General features: G+C 42.3%; 1 long non-coding RNA gene across 1 annotated transcript in view; it reads left to right on the top strand.

Annotated features, from left to right (window-relative positions):
• The first annotated feature begins 5,672 nt into the window (after positions 1-5,672).
• The window catches only part of LOC309353382, a 260,447-nt gene continuing 239,611 nt past the window's right edge, over positions 5,673-26,508 (top strand). The window contains exon 1 of the long non-coding RNA XR_014161764.1: positions 5,673-5,750. This is a non-coding gene — a long non-coding RNA (uncharacterized lncRNA). The remainder of the gene's footprint in view (positions 5,751-26,508) is intronic.

The following is a 26,508-nucleotide window of genomic DNA, read 5'->3' as shown; positions in this document are numbered from 1 at the left end:
CATTTTGTGCTTAATTATCACAGAGTAGAGAAAACACTCTCTGGCCTTCCCTAGAATATTGCAGCTTATTGATTTATTAACAGAAATAATAGACAAATGGTGCCAAAGGATTTTTTTTTAAAAAATCCTGATAATTAAGACATCTATAGAAGTAAGCAAGTGGCAAGTTTTTGATTCGGGTATCCTTTTGGCTGTCATCCTCAATAGGATCCATTATTTGCTTGAAGAATTTGCTTGATGGAAGATTTAGAACAGACAAAAGAAGGTGTTTCTTCACACAGCAATGGCTGCTAACCATGATGGATATCTACACTGTCAGAAGCACTCTACTTCTGAATATCAATTGCTGCAAACTATGGGGAGGGTAGAGCCATGTTTCGTTCATGTCCTTCTTGCGAGCTGGTGTCAGGAATGAGCCAGCTCCCAGCAAAAGTTTGCACCCAACTGCAGAGAGTAGCCAGGAACAGAGAGGCTTATATGTTAGTCAGGCAGGGGAGTGCTGGCAGCTGCAGTCTAACCCTAACCCTAACCCTTGACGGGCAGGCTGATAAGGCAGTAGCTGAGAGCAGGCTGGGATACAGCCAAGCTCTCAGGAAGTTCAAACAGAAGCAAATAGACACACAGACAGTCTTTTGGAAAAGCAAGAGGCTGGAGCTGATTCAATGTCTGAAGAGTTGGCAAATGGGAAGGCTGTTAGACAGGAAGCAAAATAAGAGGCATGAGGTGTGAAAGTTCAATATCTTCTGCAGAAACCGGAAGAGATCTTCAGAAGGGTCATCTTGAAAAATAATGCTGGAGGCTTAGTTAGAGTCGTCCGGAGCTATCTGTTTGTTTTTGCAATAAATCCTCCTTTTTAATTACCTATGCTTACTGTGTTATCAAGCTGGGAACTTGGACTCCTGACATCTGGTTGGCCACTATGAGAACCAGATGCTGAACTAGATGGGCCACTTGCCTGATTCAGCAGTCTCCTCTTATGTTCTTATGATTTCATTTTATTTTTTCATACAAGGGTGGGACTCAGATTGATCAAAAAGGATGGAAAACCAACAGGTGTTGTGAAGGAAACAAAACACAAACTGAACAAAAGCCACCAAATTAGATCAAGTTCTTTCTTTTTTGTCTTTTTTGAATTATTTTTTATTGATTTTAACATATCAATTATAAAATGTAGCACGAAACTTATCACTTATACAATCTTTTTTGACTTCAGTCAGCACCTCTGATAATCCACAGTTTTATCTGCTTCTTAGACATTTCTTAACTTTGTATTGCCTTTAAGTCTCTTAACAAATTATCCTTCCCCTATCTGTTTTTGCAATACTTCCAATAATACTCCTCACAGAACTTCTTGCAAACCTACAAACGTCATCTGGTCTTCACAAATACTTTTCAAATAGTCCATAAATTTACTCCAGTCTTCCATGAATCTCTGGTCCCGTCAGTTTCGAATTCTTCCTGTTAGTTTATCTAGTTCGGCATAGTCCATTAACTTCATCCTCCATTCTTCAATAGTCGTAGATCAGGTTCTTTCTAACAGACAGAACTTGCAAAAGAGTGTGGACCTGCTGCATTTCAGGACTTCACCATCCCTCCTCTCAAGCATTGCCTCTGCATGAGATTCTAGACCTGAATTGGAATCTAGAGCTCTCAGTGAGCAAAATCCAGCTTCTTTCTTCCCCCTTGCAATCTGTCCTAACATGGCACTGCAATTAATAATGACAAGACTTTAGAGACAGCCTCTCTAATAGACTTCTTTGAGCTCCAGCTTGGCACAAATCTCCGCAAAACGATTCACATTCATGTGATTTGTAGGTACTTCAATCCAATCTAGATTCGGCACAAATCATCCTGATCCAGTTCATTACTTGGGCAAATCAGTTGCACAGCACTATTTAATCTTGCAAATTACAAGTGAATTGTGAGAATATGGACAAAGCCAAAGGCCCAGTCTCAGCCATGGATGCTGGGATTCTGCCATATAACTCAACATGTTGCCATCCTTCTGTCTTTGGTTTAAAATTTAAAATTTAAATTCTATCAACATACTGCCCTTGGTTAAAATTCATGAACTGCACATTATGAGTTGATGCATCCTTATTGTCATGCAAAACAGCATGATTGGGTAAACCCAAGTTTAAGGGCCATCTGAAACTCAGTTTTGCTTGTTACCTAGCAATTTCTTTTTTTTTTAGAAAAACACCTAAGAATAATTTCTTTTAAAACGTAGTATATTTTATGAGAACTGATCTTTGCTAACTATAGCATTGTTGATTTGCATGCTGCTATAGGTTGGGTTTTTAAAAAGGAATGAAATAGAAAAGGGCCATATTTGAATAGTACTAAAGGTGATTCTTTGAAACTGAAAAATGAAAAACTGCAATTAAATCCTTTCCCAGCTTATTTTACACTTGCACCCCCAAACAAATTGCCTCCTTATCTCATCCTTTGCAATATTCTGGCCTATCTGCTTATATGTGTTCCATACGATAGGCATCTTCACATATCTAAAGGGCTGTCACATGTGAGATGGAGCAAGTTTGTTTTCTCCTCCTCCGGAAAGTAGGACCTGAAGCAATGGATTCAAATTACAAGAAAGGATATTCCAACTAAACATTAGGGAGAACTTTCTGTTAATAAGAGCTGTTCAACAGAGGAATAGACATCCTTGGAAGGTGGTGGACTCTCTTTCCTTGGTTGGATGGCCATCTGTCATGGATGCTTTAGTTGAGCTTCCTGCTTTGCAGGGGGTTGGTCTAGAGGACACTTGGGATCCCTTCCAACTCCATGATTCTATGTAGTGGCTTGGATCCAGACTTGTCATTCCGAGACTGGAAGGGTTCCTTCTGTTCACAGAAAGGACTGAGATCCGGTGGAGGATCCCTATGGAGAAAGGAGGAAGATGCTTTCAAATATTCCTCTTTCCCCTGCAGTCCTCAGCACCACCTCCCAAACTGTTCCAACAGGATTTCCCAACCCTCCAGATAGGCCTGGGTGATTCCTGTCAGTTTTGGTTAGGAACATAGGAAGCTGGCCTCCTCCTCCTCCTCCTTCTTCAATCACTCATAGCTGAGTAAGATTATCTTCCATAAACACAGTCTTATGTGACTGTGGAGGTCAGTTCTGGATCCACACATTCTTCCACAGTGGGGACATAGGTTTCCTGGTGGGAGTTGATCACGGTGAGGGTTTGCCAAACGTGCCTTCCTCCTGGCATGTTTCTCCCTTTCGTTCTGAGTTATTGCATCTTCAAAGTCCATGACACCTTTGGTAAAGGCTGTTCTCCAACTGGAACGCTCACAGGCCAGTTGTCAGTGTTTATACTACATTTTCTTTAGATTTGCCTTGAGAAAGACTTCAAACCTCATTTTTTGTTGACCACCAGCAGTAATAATAATAATAATAATAATAATAATAATAATAATAATAATAATAATTTATTACTTGTACCCCGCCCATCTGGCTGGGTTTCCTCAGCCACTCTGGGCGGCTTCCATAGAAACAAAAAATACACTAAAATATCACAGATTAAAAACTTCCCTGAACAGGGCTGCCTTAAGATGTCTTCTGAATGTCAGGTAGTTATTTATCGCTTTGACATCTGACGGGAGGGCGTTCCACAGGGCAGGCGCCACTACCGAGAAGGCCCTCTGCCTGGTACCCTGTAGCTTTGCTTCTCGCAATGAGGGGACCGCCAGAAGGCCCTCAGCGCTGGACCTCAGCGTCTGGGCAGAACGATGGGGGTGGAGACGCTCCTTCAGGTATGCTGGACACTTTCCATTTTTAAGTACAGAATAGTCAGACCATTGTTTCAACTGGCTTATTACTTGCTATGCTGACTGATAGTGGATCTCCATAGTTTCAGGCAGGAGATGTTTCTCCCAGCCCTACATACTGATACTGGGGGTTTAACCTTCTGCTTGCTCTGCTACTGAATGTGGCCCTGAGCTTTCACACAGTTTCTCATTTTTTCCAATCTTAAATTCAGTTCTTCACATTTCCACATTATTTTTTGACTTTTTTTTAAAGTCCTCATAAAAATTTACTAACAAGATCCTCCTAATATATACATAATTCTGTATGCATTTTTGCTTTAAATGCACACTTTGCAAGGCCTTACCCCCCAGTACAATGCATTTTTATTTTCACATTTTACTTTATTTTAACATTTACTTTGCTGGAGAACTGCGTAGCAAAATTAAGAGAAAGGTGGTTTTTGAAGGAAGGCTGTGTTTCAAACAATGGTTTCATGTATGATATCAGAAAGTGTGGGTTGGGGACTTTAAATGGGAACTGAATCACATTTCTCCCCTAGCCCTACCTCTGGAGCAATTTTTCTCTGAACACATGGAGCTGCAGAAAGAAGATTTGGCAAGCATCTCCTCTCCTTCCTCTAGAAGGAGCATCCCATGAGCTGAATTCTGTTTGCAGGAACTCTGGATCCGACCCATTGTTTACTGAAAAGACAGCGGGAGCTTTTATATGTGAGTGCTGATATAAACATTATTCAGTGTTTTATTGCGGAAATGCGGTTTTGATCCACAATTTGACGCTGAAATCTCAAGCCCAGTTGCTAATTGCAAAATGATGTTTTTTGTCTCAATAATTAATTTCACTGGTGCTAAACTGCAAAATGAAAGAAAGAAAAAACAATTCCCCAGTTTGCACTCATTTGCCCACATGTTGCCCATAGAACAGATGGTTTCATTTCAAAAAGCACTGTGCAGCCCCGTTCTGCTCTCAGGCAGCAAATCACAAGATGCAGGCTGTGAGGCCATAATCATATCCACACTTACAAGGAAGTAAGGCTTGGACTAGATGATATGTTTGCCATGTGATTATCCATCTCAGGCTAGTTTACAAATCCAGTGCTGGAGTGCAGGGCTGGTGTCAGAAGTTGGTATCTGCTGAGGTTTCATTCTCCATCAAGGGGTTCCTTGACAAGAGCCCCCTAGACTTGCTGCATAGGAAAGTTTTTCTGCACCAGAATTCATGCCATGGCTGGCTTACATCTGACAGTGTGGTCCGGACACAGAGACAATCAGCGGCCTGCAGCCTGGAAACTCAGTTGAGGTTCCACCAGTAGGCCACCGTCTTTGATCAACCACCATGGAATGTAGTGGGACCAGTAATCACAGCTGCTCTGTGTCAAGGTCGGATAGCAAGTTCTTGCTTGGAAGTCCCATTTGTTCAGAAAAAGTTAGGAGCTACTTTTCTGAGGAATGCCACAAGTCAGGGAACACTGGAGAGGTCCAAGCAACACAGATTTGGGCACCTAGGCTTAGTAGAGGAGAAGGCGGAGAACCACGTTTGAATGTTGAAAATGATACCAATATGGTGAGAATGCCGGAGTGGGAAAGTGAGCAGAGTCTGAGTCCATCACGTCTGAGATGGTAGACAACAGGACACTACCAGGCTCTGAAGACACACTATGCAGAGTTGTAGGTATTTTATAAGGAGAACCTCTTAAAACCTGTGCCTCCCTACAAAGAGAATGGATTTGTGACGAACCAGAAAGAGTCCAAAGAGCAATCCATAGCCCTAGTCTGTTATGCTGTAGGGGGCTTGGATGGGGTGGAGACCTGCTCAGATCTGCTGGTGTCTGCTGAAAGGGAAGAAGAAGTGTTTGGATTTGATATCCCGCTTTATCACTACCCGAAGGAGTCTCAAAGCGGCTAACACTCTCCTTTCCCTTCCTCCCCGACAACAAACACTCTGTGAGGTGAGTGGGGCTGAGAGACTTCAAAGAAGTGTGACTAGCCCAAGGTCACCCAGCAGCTGCATGTGGAGGAGCAGAGACGCGAACCCGGTTCACCAGATTACGAGGCCACCGCTCTTAACCACTACACCACCCTGGCTCTGCTGGCAGCTGGGAGGGGATCCCAAAAGAAAAGACTAGCCCAATGCTGAATTTACCTTCGAAATGGGATATTTGGGGGACTAAGGGTAAGAGTGTGCTGGCACAGGTGCTACTGGTTTGTGAGCTGGCACTACCACCATCATGTGACGGTAACAGGTCTGATATGGGACTTTTCATCGATTTGAGCTAGCATAGCAAAGATTATTTTTCTTGCCTCATCCCCACACCTTTTAACTATAGCAATGAGGCTACGGATGCAGTTAAGTTCCACCATTGCCAGCCAAGGGGTTGAATTTTCGCCTGGAGCCTTCATCTTAGAGGAGCTAGGTTATCCCACCTGGATATCCATGCCCATCTCTAAGCATGTCATAGGGAGAGGTTTAAAAATCTCAACTCCCCCCAAACAGGTCTTTCTTTGCTGAAACCTTTATGCCATATGTTCTTTCTGGCTTATTCATTTCATTTATTAGATCTTGTCCCTTACTTCTTCTCCTTGACAAATACCCAAGATTGTGAGCATCAGAGAATTCGGGAAATATTTTGTTTGGCCATATTGTTGATTTCTGATGACGCGATGTTGAAATGCAGATTTCCAGAACGATGGGCCAGTAGAAAGATAATCTGATGCAAGGTTTGTACACAATGTTTACACATTACAGCTTTTTTTACAAGAGAGAGAGAGAGGAATCAAACAATTCAAATCAGGAAATTCCAAAAGTGAAGTTAGCCATATTGCATATGCTGTACAGGTTATGACATATGTTTTAAAAAATATACAGTAATGCATTGAGGTTTACATTTAAATTGGCGAGGGGGGGGGGGAGGAAGGTGGAGAACAGAGCCAAGTTACTGCTATGTTAGGAAAATAAACTTTTGGAACTTCCTGATCTTGAGAGTTTGATTTCCTACACTTAAGGGCCTGTCAACATTAATTTTATTTTACTTTCTATTGCACTCGGTGTTATAAAATAAGAGGGTTTGGGGAATGCAACCTAGTCTTCAACTGCAGTGAGGTATACTTAGCACTTACAGAGTCCATTTCAGTTATAAAAACTACATCCTGTATACGACAGCAGGAATCCTTACATCAGTCCTGTAAGGTAGGACAGTCTCATGGTATTCAAATTGCAAAGGCTGGGTGGGGTCTGAACCTAAGAAAATAGAAGCTTTATACAAATTTAGAAAGCCGTACCAGCCACTGATCACCATTGGTGAGGTTCTCCTTCTTCACAACTTCCTGAATTCTGCTCAGCCATCTTCCTTTTTCTGTGCCAAAACATCATGGAAATGATGCTATAGTAAAGATCATCGTTTCCATGTGGGTCTGACTACAGAAGGGGCATTGCCCAGAGGAATTCAGAAACCTCTGAGGAGAAAAGCATTTCCCCAGCTGTGATCAGTGAGGCCTTTAACCAGAGCCATAGCTTGGTGATCTTAGGCCCTGGAAGAACCATCCACGAACAAACTAGGTCTTCTTTCTGCCTCTCCTCCAACCCCAACCCCCCACACCCATTCAATTCCTCACTCAGTTCACCTTGTAATGAATTCTTTTTTGTACTGAATTCTGATTGAAGGAAGATACCATGATGGGGAAGGCTGACCTAGATGACGGTATATAGGCGTCTCCCCACTTATGTGTGGGTTATGTTCTGGGCCCCTGCCTGCATAAATGAAATTGCATAAAGTGGAGAGCACCTCACTTTAATAGGGAGAAGGGCATGGGAGCCAACTCCTTGGAGCCAAGGTTTCTTCACCCCCCCTAAAGTATTTGAGGAGGTCACCCCCGCTCCGTTAATGGACATTACCATTCAAATAGTGTGTGTGTGCTCCATCTTGTGGTCGATTATACAGGGTGGTGCTTACCTGCCCTCCCCCCATATATTTTATTCAAGTTGGCACCTTTGAAGGAGGGTGTGAGAAAGGAGAGAGAGAGAGAGACAGAGACAGAGACAGAGACAGAGACAAAGAGACAGAAGTGACCTTCCAGCGGAGGGTCTCGGCAGCCGATTTTAGGGACCCCCTTCGTCTGTGCCCTTGGTGGGGCTCACCTCACCACCCCCTAGCTACAGCCCTGCCTTTAACAAATTTCAGTTCCCAGGATTATTTTGGGAAAGCCATGGCTGTTCAAAATGCTATAGCAGTGCTTTAAATATACAGGGTTGTATTGAACTTTTGTTTATTCAGAGCAGACCCACTGAAATTAATAGCCATGGGATCGACTCTGAGCAAAAGGTAGTTAATTACAGCTGCTTGTGCAAATGTGGCCTTACTCTGAGTTGTACGCTTGGTGGTCTGCTTGAAATAATTGACAAATTAAACTGCGTCGCATGAGTGGATTGTGCGCCGGGATTATGGACATCTACTTATAACCGGACAAAAACATAATAATGATTTGCTGGAAATGGTGATGGCTACACCTGTTGTTTACACTGCCCACCTCTTATAGCAGAGAAATGACTTTGTGCTGTTGCATCTAGTACAAAAGGGCAGCAGAGACACATTTCTCTATCTACAGTCGTTTCCATTCCCATTCCCTCCATTGTAACATCCTCTTAAGGCAGCCCTATATTGAGAACATTTGATTGTCCAGAAACCCTACCTTCAAATGTTTGTGATTTGCAATAACAACAACAACAACAATAATGTTATTACCTCCACGCCATCTTATGTTTAGCACTATAGTCAGAGAGCATCTGGCTCTTTATTCCAACGATCCCATGTGACTATCCCCAGGAATTCTGAAAATCTGTTTCAATAGTGTCGCCGTTGGAGTTCGATCTGAAAGCTGTTTCCTAGGCAACCAGCAGGCTACCCCCCAAAAAAGAATTACCATGTGGTGGCAAAGGCTATGCACAAACCCTGGCATTATCTCCTTCTGAATGTGGGGCAAAGATTTCTGCTTTGTAAAACATTGCAATCTCCACACTCACATTAGGGACTTCTAAGTCAGCCTCAGAAACAGGATGCCATTTTTTAGGAAAATATTCGGAACTGTGGCAGGCTGGCTGTGGAATGAGCTTAATGTGGGGTGGATGCTTATATCCAGCCCATCTCATTCTAGCATGTTTTACCCCAATACCATTCATATGTGAACTTCTAAAAATAATAATCTCAAAATGCGTATTTTAATATATACTGTAGATTGCGTGTGAAGACCCCCAAAACCACCCCCAAATGAAGACACAATAGACACAGATTTTAGTTTAAGGTTTTTGGCACTAAAAGCAGGACATTCTGGGGTCAGATCGGAAACCAGGACAGCTTCTGTAAATGCAGGACTGTCCCTGGAAAATAGGGGCACTTGGAGGAATGTAACGGTCTCCATCTTCTCCAGGCATAGGCAAACTCGGCCCTCCTGATGTTTTGGGACTATAACTCCCATCATCCCTGACCACTGGTCCTGTTAGCTAGGGATGTTGGGAGCTGTAGTCCCAAAACATCTGGAGGGCCGAGTTTACCTATGCCTGATCTTCCCCTTCCCTTCCCTGTTCCAGTTTCTGAATCTTGTTTGCTGTTACTGTGCCACGAGGAAGAATATGTGATCACATTCCCAACCCACCCCACTGCAAAGGAACCACATTTTAAAAAAACTGTTTATTCCTTTGGCTTCCCTCCAATTCCACTCCATAGCAAGCACATCTGGTGCTTTGCCAGGCAAACTCCTACACAGCACATGATCTATGCAGTCCAAGGCAAGTTTCATTGTCTCAGCACTGGTGCCATTGGTGAAGCTCTTAAGACGATTCCTATCTCTGTGGGAAAGGAACTGAATTCCGAACAGGAAGCGTCCCATTTCATGGATCGTGACCGACCTCTGCCAGTGACTGACAGGTCGGCTCAGACACATCACTGCCTGCTTCATGCAAATGTTAGGAAGCATAACAAAGGTGGCTTCGCTATCCTCTTGAGTTTGTTTTGCTAGAAATTGGCTGGGTCTCAGGTATTCACTCACTCATTTCGTGTCATGCCCTGCATAACCTCCTGAAAATTTCTGCTAAATTTTTGGCAGGAAAGTAAGCTGTGGTATTAAATGGAATCAGATTGCGTCTAGGCCCTACATGGGAAGCTACAGCACTTCTTTATTACACTATAGTGTTTTATTATCACTATTATTAAGCCTAGGAGAAGAGAGTCAAGCCCATTCCATCCTTATTCTTTTGTTTGTTTCCTTTCATTTAACACTAGGAACACTGACAAATGAAAACATATAAAAAACAATTACATATATCAAAATTATTTCAGATCCAAAACAGAAAAAGACAGGTTTTTAAATCTCCTCATAAAAGCCTCATTGAATAACGAATGTTTTCCCTTTCCATGACCTTGCTAGCTGAGGCTGATGGGAGTTGGAGTCCAACAAGTACTGGAAAGTGGCCGGTTCTTCTCCCCCCAACCCCATACTGCATAGAAGCTGTTTGCCATGAAGAAGCTGCTCCTACCATTAGGAAGATAGAAGTTAAAAGCTCAATGCCTCTCAACTGAAGGGTTTTAATGGATCAATGCACATTTTCAAGTACATTGTAACATTGTACTGAGAGGCAGAATGTCTGAGTAATTACATAGAAATGATAATTTTCATCAAATTATCACATGCGAATGGCGGACCTGGTAATTAAAGAGCCAGTATTAGAAATGTCGTGTTGCTTTCATTAACTACAGCAATTTTGTTTGGAGGGACAAGATATGGTTCACAGAGTGGCCTGCTTTATATAATATTCATTGTGAATAACCCATGTTTATTTTAACATGGCATGTGGTTTATGTGTGTTTCGTGTGTGTGTGTGTGTGTACACTTTAGTTTGTTGTACAGAGTTGGTGGGAAGCAAAACACAATCTAGTCCAACTCTAGGATGTAAAATCCAGACACAAATATGCCAATGTTCCATCCTTATTTATCACTCCGAGTTGGATAGACTGACTCCAGAGAAAAGCATTTTTAAAAATACCTGCACCGCTGCTAAACTTACTTTCATGCATATTTTGCTTGGAAAAGAGCATCACAAAATTCAGAGAAGTGAGAATTTTGAAGGCTAGCTGTGTTTCAGTTCACGTATTGTTTGGGGAAGTGTGAATTAGTAAACACAAATTCTGCCTCATCCCTAACAGTAACCAACTATGGGGCGGAACCAGGACAGAAAGTGACAGAGCTCTGCTCCCAGCTGGAACCATCCCAGGACATCATCCATAAACTCTTAGCCATTCTGGAAAATAGTACTTTCTTCTCACTAGCCTTGGGTAGCAGGCTGCCATTTTCTCAAAAGAAGACATTTGTATGGGCAGGAAACAGATGTGATTTGCAGAAACAAAAGGTCTGTGACATTCTTCTGAAGCAACTTTGTGGTTGTGGGGGGAGGGTGTTGGTTTGTTTTTGCTTTATTATGTATTTTGGGTTCTCATTTTGTATTTTTATGTTGGAAGCCTCCCTGTGATCTTTGGATGAAGGGTGGTATACCAATTTAATAAATAATAACACAAACCGTGTTCTCCTTCATGGAGAGCACGTGTTGCGGTGGGGTCTACTGAGACACCCCTTTGTTGCTGAGCAAGTTCTCCAAGATGGCCTGGGGGCAGTGATTGGTTTGCTGGGTTGCTGGGGAAAAAGTTATGTTGCAATTTTGGTGGGAGGGGTAAAATGTTTAAATACTCTGCACGCAGCTTGGGACTCTCTCTTTGCTGTGTGCAATGGATCACCCGCCCACTCGCCCTTGAGTAAGGGGTTGTTGTGTTGACCTTGCTATGCCTGTCATGGGGTTGTCTGCCGTTGGGGCAGGGGCCTGGTAGGAATTTTTCCATCTGGCAAATTGGCCGGCTGGGTGGTTTTTGCCTACTGCGTAGCAAATCGCCACAACTTGTAAGGTTGCGGTTAGGCATTGGTTATAAATTTGGTGGAGGAGGGGTTAGGATAGGCTGGGCCTGCCCCTCCGTGGTTGCTGCGGAAAGGGAATTCCGTTAAAGGAATCCTGGGGCTTGCCATCTTTTCGTCCAATCCCTGGAATGGGACTAGGGCCGGCAAGCCTTCGAGGAGCAGGCAGGTGAGAGTTGAGGGTCTGTGACTCAGCTCCAATTCTTCCCCAACTTGCTTTCCCACACTGGCTTTTGGTGGTGCCCGGAAGTCAGTTCTGTCCCCAGACGGGGGGGGGGGGGACTGATAGTCTTAACCAAGGCCTAAACAACCACTCACGGTTTGTAATTGAATAAAGTTGTGGCCAAAATCATGCCAAGAATCTTAAACAAAAATTACATGTCCATTGTGAGTTATTTGGAGGGTGGATTGGGGACCTCGACACGCAACAAGAATAGAACAGAATTCCTAGTATGGTATTAGAAGAGACACATTGGGACATGTCAGAATCAGTGTCCCAAAATGCACCCAAACTGGGTTCTATGTCATGAGGACAGAGGTACATTCTCATAATATTCTCTTCACTACACTACTCATCAGTAGCATAGGAATTGGCACTAAAAATCAAGTTACAAAAGCATTTGTCAATAATGCAAACATGTAGGAATTTAATTCCCTTAAACCACTGTGTGCTATTCCCATTTAGCTTTCTCTTACCTGTAGCAGTGGTGGGAAAATTTTGTTCCTTCAGATGTTGCTGAACTGCATCTCATATAATCCTTGGCCATCGGCCACACTTGTTGAGGCTGATGGGAGCTGTAGTTCAGCAACTTCTGGAGGCCCAAACATTTCCTGCCCCTGACATGTAGTGTGCCCTATTGCTTATTATTATTTGTGCTTTAACTTTGTCAGACATGATTAACCATCCCAAAGAAAGCCTTGCCTGAGGTTACAAGTGCAGGCTTATATTTCAATACAGAACCATTTAGCAATATATGTTAATTGTTCCCAATTGGGCTTAATAATTACATACTGTTGCCTAGGGGTCTTATCACTATATTGACTAGATTAGTAATGTACAAAAACCATTGGAAAAAGCCCCGTTTTGCAGTCTTCTTTTCCAATCTTGAAACAGAAGTTTCCATGGAAAATCTAAGTGCCAGTCTGAATCTTGATGGGTTCCAGTTGCCCATCAGTTAATCCAGCATTATCTCATTTTTTTGTTTCCCCTAATGGCATGCTTCTTTGCTGTCAGTCACACTGCATCATAGGTTTTTGCATTCTTGAAGTCAAATCTATCCTTGTGCATTAATGTCTTTCAGTGTTTGCTTTTTATTATTATTTTTTATTTTATTTTTTATTAAAGATTTTCTTGTTTTACAGAAGTATGTGTAATGTCACTCATATTTTTTCCATGTAACATTTTTACAAATCAGTTTCATGTGTTGAGACATTGGGGGGGAGGGGGGAGGCGATGTTTCTATTTTGCTTAGTGTATGTAGGGTTTGGTGTCAGCGTTGCTCATGCAGGCTTTCTGCTGTTCATTTGTGTTTCTTTGGTAGTGAGAGAGGTTGGGGTTGGCCTAGGGTGAGGTTGTTTGTTTGTGATTGGCTGTGGTGATCTTACCCCAGCCATACTGGGATAGAGGCGTCTTCTTCTGTTTCTCCCCATGTCAGTTTCAGTTTATTGGTTAATTTTTCTAGTAGGGCTGTTTCCCATACTATTTGGTACCATTGGTCCATGCTTACTCCTGACAAGTCTCTCCAGTGTCTGGTTATGGTGTTTCTGGCTGCTGAAAGTAGGTGGGTTATGAGTTCTTTGTGGTGTAAATGGGCACTGTTGTCTTGGAGGATGCTACTTTTTATTATTAAAGATTTTATTAAAGAGTTTGAGACATACAAGTTTGGTTTGATTTCACATAAATAGTTAATAGTTCCTTGATAACATAGGCTTCAGTCCTTATTCAATCAGGCAGGCATATTTTATTGATATCAGTGGACACAACTTGGCATCAGAAGTGGAAAAAGATAACGAGAACACTGATATTTTGTTCTCATGTACGTGTTTCAACCAAAAGAATGAAAGCACAGGAAGCTACCTTACACTGAGTCAAATCATTGTCCTATCTACTTCAACATTGTCTAATGTCTACACTAACTGGTAATAGCTCTCCAGGGTTGAAACCCATCTACCTGCAGGTCCCAGGGATGGAACCAGAGACCTTCAGGAAGCACTCCTTCCTGTTGAACATCATGGCCCAGGAAGAGAAGGGAAAATACTGGAAGTTAATGGTTCTGCAGGTGGTGTCATCAGGAAAGGTTTGGTTCCTTGGACCATGATATCGTTTGAGGAAAGGCTTCTAGCAAGTGATGGGTTGTATCTCACAGCTGTTGGCAAAAATGTGTTTGCTAAGGGTCTCATGAATCGGATCACTAGAATTTAACCTAAATCTGGAGAAGGGGTGGAGACAATACTACAGATGGCAGGTGCTGCAGATAATAGCTTCATTCATAGAATCACAGAATTGTATAGTTGCAAGGAACCCCAAGGGCCATCTATTCAAGCCCCCTGCAATGTAAGAATCTCAGTACAGAGTTCCCCATCCAGTTTGAAACCAGAATGTAAGAAGAGCGCTTCCCAAAGACGTTTAGTGTCAGGGGGACACCCTTTTTATTTAGGCTTTTAAACTCTCTGTTTAGGCTGTGAAATTCTCTCATGGAGCTCCACTTCTCAGAGTGGTTTAATAATCAGCTTTGAAAACTGAAGCTCTGGGAGGGGAATAATGGTCTCCTAGCAACTATCAGCATCCTTAACAAATTACAGCTCCCAGAATTCTTTGGGAGAAGTCATGGCTAAAGTGGTATCATAGTACTTTAAATGTATGGTGTGAAGATTCAACTGCCAGAAGATTTGGACTCTGTGTGAATTGGGGAACATGCCATCTTGTCCTTTGCCTCAGGCAGCAAAATGCCTTGGGTCAGACTTGCTAATCAAAGCTCCTATTAAGTGAATATAGGGGAATTAATGGAGAAGTATAGAGGATAATGACGACAGCCTTCCATCACCAGGGCTACCACTCTAAGGTGTGCTTGTGGAGCTGTTAGATATTTCAGACCTTTCCTTTCTCCCCTGAGGAGAAAGTGAGCATCTGCTTGTAAAAAGATTATTAGAAAGGAAAGGGGGAAAATCCAGCTAGGTGAGTACTCTCAAAGTGGTGAGAAGAACTGTGCAGAAATACAAGTGGCAGTTATTCTGGGAGGTATATCAAGGTTACAGGGCCATTTCAAAAGTTTTAATGCTTCTCATTCTGTCTTCCACTTCAGCTCCACAAGCCTGAGCATTTAATAGCCACTGGTTTTCTGTCAGTTTTAAACATCTGTGACTTTTATGACTTTGACCTTTCCTGGTGACTTTGATATTATCAAAGCTTTTTGGTTTTTGGTGTGTTTTTTGTAACTTTGGGAGCTAACAGGAGACCCCCTTCTGACTTCAGTTACAAGACCATAAAACCTGTTGGTTTTAATCATGTTTGAAAATGGGGACTGAATTTTATACGGGGAGTTTATCAATCCATAACCCCAAGTGAACTAAGAACTTGGCCTATTTAGCTTAGCTGGAGAACATAAAAAAAGAAGATGGACGCTTAGGAGAGATAGTAAAGATTCTGTGAGAACACATGAGGTATAGCAGGTGGTCTAAAGGCGTTTGTGGACTACCTTTCTGCAGCCAAGTTGGTCTGAGTCTGGTCAGGGCCTGGATGTGACTGTTTGGGAACCACATATATATCACCTTGGGTTGCATGGTAGAAGAAAGGTGGGGTATAAAGGTAAGAAAATAAAACTCAGCAAAATGAAATAACAGGGAAAAGAGGGTCATATGCTCACCTCATGGGAGAATCTATTAGGGTGGGATTTTGGCCCCCATCCCACATTTACATTTTCTCAGGGACAGTTCTACAGAACAGCCCTGTTGCAGAGAAATGGAGACACAGTTTATTTGCTCAACTGATCCAAAGAGTTGGCTTAGCCTTTGGGAAGAGACCAAAAGCCATCTGCAAGGGTCTGAGAGCCAGTGTGGTGTAGTGGTTAAGAGCAGTAGTCTCATAATCTGGGGAACCGGGTTCGCATCTCCGCTCCTCCACATGCAGATGCTGGGTGACCTTGGGCTAGTCAGCCCCACTCACCTCACAGAGTGTTTGTTTTGGGGGAGGAAGGGAAAAGGGGAATGTTAGCTGCCTAGAGACTCCTTAAAGGGAGTGAAAGGCGGGATATCAAATCCAAACTCTTCTTCTTCTCTTGTAGGGAGTCACCTTTTGTTGTCCCCCAACTAGTTTTCCTGGGGGCAGCTCATCAAAACAGCCTCAAGCAATGCAACAAATACAGGTCTTCATTGCTTTGCTGGGAAGGGCATGCTTCAAAATCTGGAAATCAAAATTCAAGGGCTTCTAATGCTCAGCTGTCCCTCAGGCTCACCATTGTCAATCTCTCCAAAGCTCCTTTAGAGGTCTGAACGTGGAAAACCTCACCAGCATCTCTGTTGCTTTAGACACAAAAGCTCTGCATTGGCTCATGTCAGCATAATAAACTTCCATCACTTTCATGACAGTTCAACTATTTTGACTATACCCAAATAAATCTGGGAATTGTGATAGTGAGGGGGATGCTGATAATATCCTGCAAGAGATATCTAGTGCACCCCACCCTCACTGCCTGAAATAAAGTATCCTGGAAAGGAAAGGAAATCTATCCTAAAACTCCTGGGTTGAACAAACATTTTGTATTCTCTCCCATGGGATTTAATATCCTGGCCCATAGGTAAAAAAACAACAACCCTCAGCTTTTAATAAGGACTTAACTATATAATCCATGATTTTTAAAGTACTTTCCCCCTTCACATTGTGCTTTAATTGCAATGACCTTTCGCAGTTTATTTCTAAAATGCTCAAATCCCAGGCCAGAATTAATGCCTTTTATGTTTAAATTAGGTTTGTGGACAATTACCATTTGAACTGTGCATTTGGATAAATACCAAAGGCCAAAATCTGATCCCGGTTACTGTGGTTCAAATCCTGACATCTGTAGGTTTACTCTGTATTTCCATTAGCGCTAATCAAATTTCCCATTTTGCCTGAAGTAGACTCTTTTCAAAAAGGCATTTTGATAGCTTGAAGCCTAGAAGGAAGACTTTAATAAAATAACAGCCGTTGTAAAGATCAGGTTTCACAAACGGTGACATCTTAGGTCATATGAAATGTAGAAAGCCACCTTATACTGAGTCACATACATTGGTCCATCAAGCTCAGTATTGTCTGCTTTGAGTGGTTGTTACTCTCCAGGCTTTCAGGCACCAGTTTTTCCCACCCCTACCTGGAGACACAAGGCACTGAACCTGAGACATTCTGCAGACAGGGCAAATTCTCTTCCACTGAACTATGGTCCTCCTGTCTCACTAGTTTAGCAGTTAGCACCAATCAAGCTTAGATTCTTGCCTACCATTTATGGTAACCAATTTGGATTCAGCAGCATCGCTAGAGCTATAAAGAAGAAATATTTACATATTATATGAATATAAAGAATCAGACTGGGATTGATGATACACTTCTGACTCTCTTCAAGAACATTCTTCAAGCATCTCCCATAGTTCACCGCAGACTGTTTGTGGATGCGTTAAGGAAGACACGCACAATATTTTTTCAAAGGATCTGCCCAATTTATATGCTCTCAAGCATTCCCAGTCATTGCGATTGGCTCCGTTCTTTTTCATGTTCCACCTCACAGCTCCTGTGGAGCGTTAATCTTTTTTTTTGAGGTTACTGCTCACCAGCATCAATTCACCCAACAGCAGTAAATCCCCATAATATATGACAAAACCATCTCGGGAAGAATTCATTATTGGGCGCCAATCTGACATCATAGGACAGTGATGAGTTAGTGGCATCTTTCCCCCTCTAGAACAGACATACGGCTGCAAAATCTGACTTCAAGATAATTGAATGTCTTATCTCAAGCTCTGCCTCCTAAATTGATACTTTACAGATGGCTACCGAACTGTTCCACCAAAGTCACAAATCTAAATTATACTCATATACAAGTGCGGCTTAGGGGGCTCTGGCTTATGATTCCACGACAAATATATTTAAAAATCTCTTGCGGCCAGGAGAATCCACTATCTTAATTATTTTTTTTCTTATCAAGGCAACTTTAAAGTTCGCAAACAATACTGAAAAGGGCTTGGACATGTAATTTCCCTTGCCCTTCCATTCAAATAAACTCTCTGTCTCAGATTTCTGGAGACTTCTTCAGTCAACATTAGTTGCATCCTATGCCTTGGAGCAGAATAAGCCAGACACCATTTTCTTTTAAAACCAGAAGGCTATTTTCCTGTGATGCACCCAGGGGATAATTCTAACTACTTTCTGTACCCTGGCACCCCCTAGGGGGTCATTAGGAAGACAAATTTAACTGGGCATCTTAGTGCCACACCTGGGAGTGAATCCACAACAGGCTAGTCCAATAGTTTGTTAGCTACTACCACCTGCTGAATACAGAGAACTAGGATTCTTCCATAGGGTGCTACTCTTGGCTAAAAGACCCAAGGCCAAGATGTGGGATGAGATAACAAGAGGTTGTTGAGAATCCCTTTGGATCAAGCCATACCAGCTGTAATTTAAAAGCAACTCACCTGATAGGAAGCTAGTGCAGTGCTTCAGCCCCACCTACTAAGTTGGAAACCGTTTCAGAGTGGTCAAATGTAGGCAACACCGAAGGGAAAAAAATATTGCAATAACCCCATGAGTTTCCTTTGTGGCTCGGTAATCACAAAAGCTTGTATTTAATACACCAGGGATTCAAACCTTTGACAGGGTTGGTAATGAATTTGTTCCTTTGATCACTTTCCCCCCGCACACACCAAAAAGAAAGGAAGAAGAGGAACAGCAAGAAATGTCACTGCTCATAATGGTGCTCTGAGACTTCAGAGCCAGAGAGAATCTCAAGCTTCTGAGAGTCAAATCAATTGAATTATGTCTACCTTAGTTTGGTGATGGGAGAGAAGGCCCCTTTCTGTACACTAGAAATCTTTTGTTCATAGCATCTCCTCTTCTCAAATAACAGGCAGGATTTAGAAAGAAGAAAAGAATCAGAAGGCGGCTAACTCAAAGGATTCCCAGGGCATTCCCAAACCTTCCAAAATAATTTATGTTTTGTGGTCTGGTCCTTTATACCTGTGATTTAATTGTGTTGCTTTTTTATATATAGCTTTTATCATTTTATATTGCATTTTGGTTGTTGAATAGAACATGAATTATGGGGTGGCAATATAAATTCAAGTTATTTATTTAATTTCTAACTTGATCTTCCTCCAGAAGGAGCCCATGGCAGCAAACGTTAACATGTTATAACAGCACAATTAAAGATAAATAAAACATATTTAAAACCATCCAAAAGCACTTTAAAACATTTAAAAGCAGTCACATGCCTTCACAGTTTTTAATTTCACAGTTACCATGGCCAGTCAACCCACAAATGCCCGAGTAAACAGGAATGTTTATAAATTTCTCCTGAAAATCAATGGAGAGGGAGACAGATGCACTTTACTGAGAGGATGCTGACAAAATCAGGAACCACCACTAAGAAGATCTGGTCCTGGTTCAACACTGGCAAGGAATCACCCAGAGGCCACAACACAAACAGAATCCAAGCAATTTGGGGCATTGTACACTAGTACTAGCACATTGAATTGGGCTTGGTAGATCGCTGGCAGTCAGTTTCAAGATTTTAGGGCTGGTGATACATGGTCCCATCAGGCTGCCCCACTAGCTGTGGCCTTGGTAAATTCTTCAAGGGCAGTCTCATGAAGGTCACATTACAGTAGTCCAAGCAGGAGGTCACTAGAACATAGACAACTGAGGCCAGGCTATTCCTACCCAGCAATGGCTGTAGTTGGCAAACTAGCCTAAGCTGGGTATAAGCACCCCTAGCCACAGAATCCATTTGAGATTCCACTGACAAGCTGGAATCCAGGAGTACTCCCAGGCTATGGACATGTTTGTTCAGCTGGAGTGCAACCCCTCCCAAAATAAGTTGTACCCAGACATGGGAACCACCCACAGCGCTTCCATCTTATCAGGATCCAGAATCAGTTTATTAGACCTTATCCAGCCCTTCATGCCTTCCAGACAGCTTCACAGCCCCTTGTGAGTCAGAAAGAATGGAAAGATAGAACTGTGTGTCATCAGCACATTGATGGCACCATGCTCCAAATCTCCAGATGACAGCTCTCAATGGTTTCATGTAAAAGTTAAATAGCATAGGAGATAGAATCATAGAATGAGTGTTGAGTTGGAAGGGACTATGAGGGTCATCTAATCCAACCCCCTGTTGTCCAGGAGTCCTTCATTCAACGTGGGCCTCAAAGTCACAACTCTGAGATCAAGAGTCTCATGCTCTACCAAACTGAGCTAAGCCAGCAGCTAGGAGCCCACAGCTCAAAGCCACCTGGTCTTCTACTTTTGCATTCTGGTGGTAACCCTGCATGTAGGAGAGGGTCCACTGTGATATGGTTCCTCTAACTCCTATCCCTCTGGGTCGTTCCAGAAGAACACTATGGCCAATGGTGTCAAAAGCTGCTGAGGGATCAAGAAGGAGAAATGGGGTTGCACTCCCTTGTCCCTCTTCTGACAGAGGTTATCCATCAGGGCAACCAATGCTGTTTCAGTATGAAACATCAAGCCAGATTGATGTCAGGATGCCTAGCCAATGGATGCTGGCCTATTAGGGCAAATGGGGCACCACCCCACCATCCTGTCTCATCTCAGTCAGTCCCCACCTTCCTTAGGACCCATCAGGAGGTGGCTCCACCTGCCACTGTCCCTGGCTCCACTTAGTGTTGGTCTCCTGTCCTATCAGTCCTATTGGACATGCCCAATTTAAATGCTCTCAAGCATTCCCAGTCATTGAGATTGGCTAGCTCTAGCCCTATTTACCTGCTCTTTTGCCCACCCCTCATCCTGCATCAGCCCTTCCCCGACACTGTACACACACTACAAGCCTCTCTGCAGCAAGGAATTCTGCCCAAGACACCATGGCTGTCCGTATAGGCATTAGTGGGTGGAAGAAGTGAATGTGTGTGTTCACTGAACTATTGTTGCATGCTTCTGTCTGCCCAATCTATCATACATCATTCCAGAATTGTATAACATTTTGGGTAGAAAGGAAACATATCTTACAAGCTTTGTGTGATTAAAAAAAAGCTTCATTAAAAGCTTTAAATTATGATCGTGCTGGCCAAAAGCACGCAGCAGTTTGTCAGCCCTCCGAATAGAAATAAAACATCAAGGGGTGTGGGGAATATCAGGGATATAAACCCTAACTAACCAAAAGCAAATTGCACTACATTCAGGAGCTAACATTCAAAATGTACAGAATAGGCTCATCGAAAGTCAGAACATGCTACTTATAATCATTTAAAATGTAAAACATTAAATACAAACAATACTTCTCTCTTATCTTTTAAGAACAGAAAATGCCTGACAATTTTCCTTTGGGAATATATGGCTCAGTGATTGTTTTTGTAATACAGGATGTGAGAATTTGGAGGCAATTTATTACTAGTCAATGTCTGCCTGCCCCTGTAGCCTGGAAGACGGATAAATTGCTCTACTTGGAGTTATTGCACATTCTTTTGTAGTTTTATTGCCTTGATCGTAGGTTGAAGAAAACCAAATGTACGGCTACGACTGAGCAGTTGTGCACAGAATAATTAACCACAAATATGTAAACAATACACGTAACTAAAATAACTAAAAGCTCGGGTGTCTTTAGAGGAATTTATATGTGCGCTCTTCTAAAGAAAGACTAGCAAATTGAAATGCATCTGGTAATCAAGCCTGTTTTGCTTTATGTACGCACTTGTTGGTAATGAGAGTCATCAGTGACAATTTTACCTGTATATGTGCTTATAAAATGATACATGTGTACTTTACTTCTGAATCAGTGCAGCTCTGGGGATATTGGGGAGGGGGTTCATGCAGGTTCCACCCAGAATGTTCCCATCCTCTCACACCACCCTAACTGAAATATACTCAGAGTCGAGTGTGGATTTCATGCTCTTTATTCAGCTCATAGTAGTGAGGAATGAAAGTTTCCCCCAAATATCTGCTTTATATACATTATTTACACAATGGGCCACACGTGATTGGCTAATTCCGGGATTCTCCTGTAGGCCAATCAGATCGTGGATTCACTTCCACTTGGAGCTGGATTGGGTAGCTCCTGCGGACCAATCATACTGCTGCATTGTTCTAGGACCAATCAGACTGCTGCATTTTGGATCCTATTGTTCTAGGACCAATCAGACTGCTGCTTTTTGGATTCTATTCAACTCAGTACATAACACTAACCCTACTGCACTGAAAAATAAACTCTGAAGAGGGCTTCTAAGCAACTTTAGCTGAATGTGTTTAGCAGCCATCCCATGATCAAAAACTGAATTATGCAGATTCCCATTTGTGAGGTGGTCAATGAGCATGCACATAAAAGCCCACAGTGGACCTTCCAATACGACATGGGGAGCCCAAGGATGAAGAAGGCATGGTAAGGGCAGGTAGAAATGGAGCAGCTCAGGTTGGCAATTCATGATGTCCCCCAAATCACAACGCAAGCTAAGTTTTCAACAAGCCATAATAACAACAGTGCCTGGTATGGGATGTAGACCTTGCTTTCCATATCCTTTTCTTCCACAGGAATGAAAGTGTTCCAGTTTTGCATTCCTCCAGTGAGGGCATCCTGAGTCACAGGAAGGTCTGTGGGATGTTCAGCGTACGTTTGCTGAGTATGCAGAAAGGGTGGTACCCTGAGGTCTGTGCAATACAGGAACCATCCTCTCATATGTATCCTGCCCATCCAAACAAAAACAAGCACATTCAATGGCACCATTTCTGTTCTCATCCTGAAGCAAAGTTCTTACCCGAGGTACTATTTCTGGGTTAGCGGAGTCTGTAACCTGAAGTGTCTGTAACCCGAGGTACCACTGTATAGTCGCACAGCACAATCCTATGTAGGTCTCCTCAAAAGTAAGTCCCATTGAATACAGTAGGATTGCTCCTTTCCCTACTCAGTGTGTTTTAGGATTGTATTCATAGCCTTTTATTTGGTCAGTCATTTTTAGCGTTATCAACATATAGAGTTTTCCTGCCTGCTTCTTTGTAGACCATATTTTGCCTTGTTTCTGAGGCTTCTTAGAAGATCTTTGAAACTTTGCTCTGCCATGAAACGTTTTAAATTCCTGAAATGGCCTCGATGCAAAAGGACAAAAGGGACACTTCCTTTATTACACCAAAGTGAAATGTCAGAGTGCAAAAATCTTGTTTTGCTCATTCACTGTTGAGTGTAGCAAGGAAAAAGTTGAATCACACACGCCCAACAATGCACGCCATTATAGATTCACCCTGATGTTCCCCTGGCAAAATGAGCACTAACACATCTGTTACCCAATTTTCTACCCCAAGGCTTGTTTTTAACTAATTGGTTACCTTTCCAAGGAAGGAACACTTTTCACAATCACGCTCATTCATGATAAAGCTACACCTCCCAGCTGCAGCGATACTTGTATACATTGTATATAATGCAATGCACGTTGTAGAGAATTTCTTTTTGGTTTAGTTTTGTGTATTATTATTTTTCTCTCTCTCCCCGCCCCTCCTGATTCACATCCCATCCGCTTGAAGAGTCCAAATATACTGCCACATTCTCACAGACAAACTGCATTTTCGGTGGCAGCTCATCTCGACAATTTTCCTTTAAAGCTGCCTTTTGTGACACCTCAAAGGAGAGAATCACTGGACGGGTGATGCATTTCCACTTTCTACCCTGTTTGCACCAAGCCATTTACAGTGCTGATCAGAGATCTTTTAAAATAGCCGCTGTTTTCAGAAGTTAATTATGGACACAAAATAATTGAGAGGAAAGAGGCTCAATGGGGTTGTGCAGGATTCAGATTTGATAGCTGTGTTTCCATGGAAATGACTGAGCTAAGCAGACCTCTCTGAAATAGTGTCTGGAGGGAGAGTAGTGTTGCCTCCTTGCTAAGACTGCTTGGCAAACACACACATGGCCAGTGCTGGATTAAACTCTCTGAAGGCCCCCAGGCAGTTGAAATCTCGGGGGTGGGGGGCTCACAAATAGTCTTCTAATACATTTTTTATTTCACCAACCAACAATTTTAATAAATCAATTTTGATCCATTGTCATGGGCCCCGTAAAAGGCGTGGAGCCTATAAGACAGCACCTACTCTGCTTTTTTGGTAATCCAGCACTGCACATGACACTGTCATGTGTTCCCTGGTTCTGAAATCAGAATTTTATACCAAACATCAGATTTTTTTAAAAAAAAATAGGTTTATTTTACAACATGTACACACACACTCATAAAACTAAACATAAAAATAATAATGCACAGTAAAAAAAACACCCCACAAATAAATGCAAATAAAACATTTGACTTCCTTCATCCTCAACACGGTTCTCTTTTCATTTTTGGTTAACTGTCTCCTTCTTAGTTTGTTATTACCTCTTTTTCTTTCTGTTTTTAGCTTTTAAACCATAATTTATTTTGCAGAAGTTAATCGAAACAAGTCCAAGTGTTAATTTGAGGGCACTGATTTTTAAGGTATTCTCTATATTTTTCCAATTCTTTTTGAAATTTTTGCTTGGGCCTTGCTATGTCTTCCAAACATCAGATATTTAACCAATTAATTTGGAATCTTCTCCTTCACATGCTGAGCTTGGGTGAAGTACCGTTCCCCCATTGATTCCAGGCCCTAATCTACTAGGTTGCACCTCCTGACTCCCCAAATCTTTCTAACCCTACCCGCAAATCCCCAATAACTGACCTAAGTGGGGTCACTTGGCCACTCCACATGTGGACCAAAATGGCTTACATTAAATGGAAAGCAGGTCTGAAAGACATGTCAAATTTAAGTTATGGATATCCACATCAAATTGACCCTCTTCAAAGTTTGCTGAAGAGGATAGCAACTGCCATGATAGTCGTGTCCATTTGCCATAATGTCCAATTTGCGTATTAATGCCCAACCTATCGATTACCATACATGTTGAAGTAAATCAATGCACGATTGCAGCAGGGTTTTTAAATATTTAATTAAAAGTCCCATATCAATAAAAAATGATTCTGTAAGTCACCAAATATAAAAGTCTGCAGAGCGAAGTTCATATAAATTATTGAGCAGTCGCAAAAATGTGGGCTTTCGTAAATGGGATTCAAGGACATCTGGTCAATGTGCTGACACAAATTAAAGGGATCAAAATTCTTTAAATCAGTGTGATGGGGACAGGAACAAAATGGAGTCACTTTCACATCACCTCTCAGAATACCAGAATGCAATTCAAAGGAACTGGAGGAACACTGCCTCAAACCGTGAAATAGAGAAACTTAAATGGTTAATGGTGTTAGCAAAGTCTCTCGGCCATACATCTTCCAAGACAAAATATTGGTGGATTGTTACCTTGCTTTCAGAGACATCTGGAGTGCCAGAGGATGTAAACAAATGCAGCTGTGATGACTGTAGCTTCAGAGTTAGAAAAAGTGCCACACATTCTATTGTGTTGTGACTTCTGAATTGGTTTGGTCATAATGCTAAACTGTGGTTTAGTGGAGGCTTTCCCAACCTGGTACTCTCTAGATCACAGCATTCCAAACTTTTCATGTTGGCGACATACTTTTTAGACATTTTGGGACACAGTAATTCAGTTTTACTAGCAAACTGGAGGTTAAACTAGCCCCTTCCTAACCCTGAGAGGAGTGTGGGGAACATTCACGTGACACACCTACACACAGAAGCCGACACACTAACATGTCGCAACACACAGTTTGGAAAGTTCTGCTCTAGATGTTGTAGAACATCAGCCTCAGCCAGCATGGCCAATGGTTGGGGGTGATGGGAGATTAATCCCAAAATTTTTAGAGGGTTCCAGGTTGGATAATGAATGTTGGGGAGTGCTAGTTTATTGCTATTTATACAAGAGTGCATGCTCCCGTGCTCTCCTCTCCTCTTCCAGATTCCTGCAAGGAGGAAATTGGAAGCTCCTTCCATTTTCAATTAACCCTGGTTTCTTGGAATGTCCAAACCCCAAACTGTGGTTAGTATTAACTATAGCTTAGGGAGAAAGCCAGGATCATAAACTATGGTTTGAAGTTGGCTGGTTTTCCTAAACCAAAGGTGGCTAATGTGTGGCCTTCCAGATGTTATTGGACTCCCATCAGCCCCAGTTAGCATGATCAATGATCAGGAAAGATAGAATTAGATAAATATGTGAAACAAAATCTTCTGATCTTTTGATGACCTTGCTAGAGAAAGAGAGGGCAGTGGAAGTTCATAAGTCTAAGATTTGTTCTCTTAATACTAAATGAAGTGTACGTGTAATGCTTAAAGTCTTATGTAGTGTTGTTGCTGAATGAAGCTCAGTGGGTATCCACTATAAACAGAGCTTTTTTGGTAACAGTGCCCACTTTGAGAAACACCTTCCCTAAGACAGTGTGCCAAGTCCTGACTTTTAGGCAACTGACAAAGAGGTGAATAATTATATTTCAGAAAAAGGTTAAAGTGGAGTAGCGTGAACTGTGTGCTTTAGGGAGGGGGTTATGGGTGTGGGGGGGTGCATTTCGTTTAAATATCCAAGGTGGAATATTTGCATGTTGAAGGAGTAAGGAAAGAGAGGCAGAACAAAGAGATAAAGTTGGAGAAAACAGTTGGGGGGGGGCATAAAATCCAGACAGGCATAGCTCCCCA

This window comes from Podarcis melisellensis (genome assembly GCF_964234715.1).
Source record: "Podarcis melisellensis genome assembly, chromosome: 12".
NCBI lineage: Eukaryota > Metazoa > Chordata > Lepidosauria > Squamata > Lacertidae > Podarcis > Podarcis melisellensis.
This window is presented reverse-complemented; position numbering and strand designations above follow the sequence as displayed.